The sequence below is a fragment of the Sceloporus occidentalis genome, unplaced genomic scaffold (genome assembly GCF_023333645.1).
Source record: "Sceloporus occidentalis isolate IW3139 unplaced genomic scaffold, rSceOcc1.0.p SCAF_27, whole genome shotgun sequence".
NCBI classification, from domain to species: Eukaryota; Metazoa; Chordata; class Lepidosauria; order Squamata; family Phrynosomatidae; genus Sceloporus; species Sceloporus occidentalis.
The window spans coordinates 5885910-5890700 of NW_028317007.1; positions in this window are offsets into that span (position 1 = coordinate 5885910).

The window sequence follows — 4791 nt, forward strand, 5'->3', positions numbered from 1 at the left end:
TTCCACGCATACCAATCCACAGATTCCACACATACCAATCCACATTTACCAATCCACATTTACCAATCCACAGATTCCACACATACCAATCCACAGATTCCACACATACCAATCCACATTTACCAATCCACAGATTCCACACATACCAATCCACACATACCAATCCACAGATTCCACACATACCAATCCACAGATTCCACACATACCAATCCACTCTCACTGAATGATTTCCTACCTTTCCTCTTTTCTTCTTACAGCAGTCAGCTCCTTTTCTTCCTCTTCGCTCCTCTTCTTTTGTCTTCTTCGCTCCTCTTCTTCTGGTTCAGAGGGCACGGACGGCGGTGGGCGCGGCTTCAGTGTTGTGCGCCAGGATCTGACAACAAACCCCGGCGCACAGCAGCAGTTGCCGCGTGGATCGCGAGGGAGCGGTATCGGAGGTCTATAACAGACCTCCGATACCGCTCCCTTGCGAGCCTTCTCCTCCAGCAGCGGACATTACTGTCCGTCTCTGGAGGGGTGCCGGCAAGTTGGCACCCCCCTGATGACCTCCACCCGGTGCGGACCGCCCCCCCCCGCTAGGTACTGACATAACTCAAACTCAAATAACCACTCGTTACAACCAAGGTATGCAGAATACCATCTTTGAATGCACAACACCTCTAACCTTGAAGCAGATGGACTACAGCAGCAGAAGACCACACCGGGTGCCACTCCTGTCAGCTAAGAACAGGAAAATGAGGCTACAATTTGCACAGGCTCACCAAAATTGGACAATGGAAGACTGGAAGAAGGTTGCCTGTTTGATGAGTCTCGATTCCAGCTGCAACATTCAGATGACATGCTCAGACTTTGGCATTAACCACATGAAAGCATGGATCCATCAACGGTTCAGGCTGGTGGTGTAATTGTGTGGGGGACATTTTCTTGGCACACTTTGGGCTCCTTAGTACCAATTGAGCATCGTTTAACCCCTTGATGACAATTGCCGTCTGGGCACGGCACGGAAAATCAAGTCGTTAACGAAAATTGACGTGCCAGGACCGGCACGTCTTTAAACGGGTACAGAAAGCAATCTATTTTCGCTTTCTGCACCTAAACGGCGTTGCTGTAATGCCTCAACCTCGAGGCATTCAGCAACGCCATGATCGGCACATCTCTGGCCCCTCCCCGGGGCGTCAACCTCCTAAACTTAAATGGTGTCGCTGGAATGCCTCGATCAGGAGGCATCCAGCGACACCAAACACTTACCTTGGGATGGACTGTGACCGCTCCGGAGAGCGATCACAGCCGCAGCTGCCAGTGATCTTCGCCATCAGCGAAAAAGTTCGCTAGATGGTCTCCAGACCCTCTAGAGAACTCTGGCTCCACTTGCAGGTTGAATACAGGTACTGCATTCAACCATGCAAGTCAATGGAGCCCAGCTTTCTAATCACAGTGTGATTAGTAAAAAATAAAAAAATAAAATTAATAATAATTAGAAAAAATAGTAAAAAAACAGTAAAATGTAAAAATAATTTCCCACTGATGTCACTATCAGGGGAACCTTCAAGTTGAAAAAAAATGTTAATTTAAAAAAAAAAAAAAAGGCAAAAATAAAATAAAATATATATATAGAAAAAATATATTTTTGTGAGCAAGTCCTAAAATTAGCATTAAAACAATTCTCGCATGGGTTCAACAATGTCCCAAATAACACGGGGGGAAGGATGGCCACACATCTAATTTCCAATTAGAAAAATGCACACGTACCAAATGTGGCCTTTTAGTTCCCCTAAAAAATGACAAACCCATGCATGTGGGGTATCACTGCGCTCAGGAGATGTTGCTGAACACATATTGGGGTGTCGTGTGACAGCGGCATAAACCAGGAGCTGTAAATTCATACATAAAGTAGGTGTGTGGGGGAAAAATACACACAAAAAAATACTACTGCAAACTTTGAAAAAATTCTGATGGTAAAATGTGTGCATGCAAAGAGTTAAAATACCAGCATTTAAAATACCCTGGGGTGTCTAGTTTTCAAAAATATATGGTTTTGTACAAAGATGTACCAAATAGGTCATGGGCAATGGATCCCCAAATGCCAAAGTTCAACATTGAAAAATGCGCATGCCCCATATGTGGCCCTTTTGCCCCCAAACAGCCAGGCAAAATCATTCATGTGAGGTATCGCTGTACTCAGGAGATGTTGCTGAACACATATTGGGGTGTTTTGTGACATATACGAGAACCTTTTAATTCATACCTGAAGTAAAATGTGTGTGAAAAAACAAATGCAAAAAAATTACTACCACAAAGTTTGACAAAGACTGGTGGTAGATATGGTGCATGGAAAGAGTTAAAATACTAGCATTTGAAATACCCTGGGGTGTCTAGTTTTCAAAAATATATGGCTTTATTGGGCATACTGAAATGGCCCAGCTCAAAGATGTACCAAACTAAAATATATGACTTGATGGGGTAAATTGCATTGGCCGGCTTCAGAGATACCCGAAATGGCACATGGGGGGAAGAATTACCAGATTTGGAAAAAATGGCTTTGAAATAGCAAAACGCTACCTGTACTTATTGCCCCATAATGTGTAGAAAAAAGCAAAAAAACATAAAAATATTGGGTATTTCTAAACTCAGGACAAATAGTAGAATCTATTTAGCAGGTTTTTTCATTACCTTTTATAGATGAGTAAAAGATTTTTCAACTAAAAGTTAGAAACAGTCATTTTTTTCTAAATTTTTCACCATATTTTATACTTTTTTTAATAGTAAATAATATAATACAATCAAAACAATGTCATCTAAAAAAGCCCTTCTTGTCCTGAAAAAAACAATATCTAATGTGTGTGGGTTCAGTAAACGGGAAAGAAGAAAATTACAGCTAAACACGAGCAGCCTTTGTCACGAAGGGGTTAAACGAGACAGCCGACCTGAGTGTTGTTGCTGACCATGTCCATCCCTTTATGACCACAGTGTACCCATCTTCTGATGGCTACTTCCAGCAGGATAATGCACCATGTCACAAAGCTCACATCATCTCAAACTGGTTTCTTGAACATGACAATGAATTCACTCTACTCCAATGGCCTCCACAGTAACCAGATCTCAATCCAATAGAGCATTAATTCGCATCATGGATGCGCAGCCGACAAATCAGCAGCAACTGTGTGATGCCATCATGTCCATATGGACCAAAATCACTGAGGAATGTTTCCAGCACCTTGTAGAAAGTATGCCATGAAGAATAAAGGCAGTTCTTAAGGCAAAAGGGATTCCAACCCTGTACTAGCTAGGTGTATCTAATAAAGTGCTAAAAACACTAAAAGGTCTCTTTTGGCAAAAAACCCACTAAGCCGAAACAAGGGCCCTTTGTGTTACTGTAGAAGTTGTGCAGCTCTGGCTGTTTTCCTCTTTTTGTATAGATATTGTAGGCTTCTAAATCTTGTTTGTTCCTTTTGATTATTGAAGGATTATTGGAAAAATAGCGGTACAGGAAGCTCCTAATATTTGAAATGTTTATGAAATTTCCACTTTTTATTTTTTTGTCCCTTTTTAATATGAATTAATCAAATCATTATTTCACCTTTGCTGGTGATCAAAAACATGTGAATAGAGGCCGGTTGCTGTTGGCACGTGTAATGCTGGGCTACAATTACAATTAGCACTGGAATTCTGCTGACATACTGATAACCCCTCTGCCCATCGTGCAAAATCAAAAGGAGGTGAGTTTACCACAGGGAACAATGTTGGCATGTCTTTTAGCTTTTATTAGGGACTTTTCTTTTAGTTATCTTCCGGTGGCAACCTTTGTCTCGTCATCAAATATTAGTTGCACAAAATGACGATCAATTATGAAAAGAAAAAAAACAGCTTGGCAATCTAGAAATTGTTTATTTTTGCATTTTTAGTTGTTGGGGAGTTTTACGCACCCTGTTGCCGTTGCGGGATACAAGGAATGCCTAATAAAAGCATTTAATCACAACGACAACATCTCAATTAATTTTATACTAAAGAAATGCTGTCAGGGTTCTACTAATACACTCTGGGGTCCGCTCTCTAAGGGAGAGCCAACACGTTTCCCCAGCAAGCAGGTGGGCCTGTATAATGCAGAATTCAATAGGCGAGGAGACTTTGGAGAAATATTACATTTAACTATACATTACACAGGGCCAGCCCAGCTGTTCCTGCAGCAGGAGCTCGCTGGGGCTTACCCTTCATAATGTATAGAGAACAACTATCAGGCAAACTGTCTTTTTAGCAAATAGCCCCCTTTGTGTCCAAGTAAACCTAAATATGAAATTCTGCAAAACACGGGAAGACTAAACATATCAAGTTCTGCAGCTTGTAAAGTTAAGATTATTAGAAATCAGTCTCGTTAACGCTGACTCCAATGATTCCTAGCCATCAAAGTGATGCATCTAATTCACGAAAGCCCTACGTCGCCGTGTTTACATCGCCTTTACGCCCCCCCAGCCTAAGACGCGCTCCCTATGACGACACCACAGTGCGCCACGACACGAGACGCTTTTTACAGAATCCATAGTAACATTATTCAACCCTGCCTCTATGGTGTGACTGGCTCCGCCTTGTAGGCGGGTCTTCCGTGCTGGAAGGGGCTGGGCAGAGTCTCGCTCTCTAGCGGTTGGTAGACTACGGGAGGCTAGAGGTTCACACACAAACAGGAAGCGAAGGGACAGCCCGCAAACACGGCGGACGGTTGAAGCTACGTATAGAGCGCAAGGGCTGAGGCTCTTACATAGGTAAACGCAGCCAGCTCGGGGCTTCCCCCATCAAGCC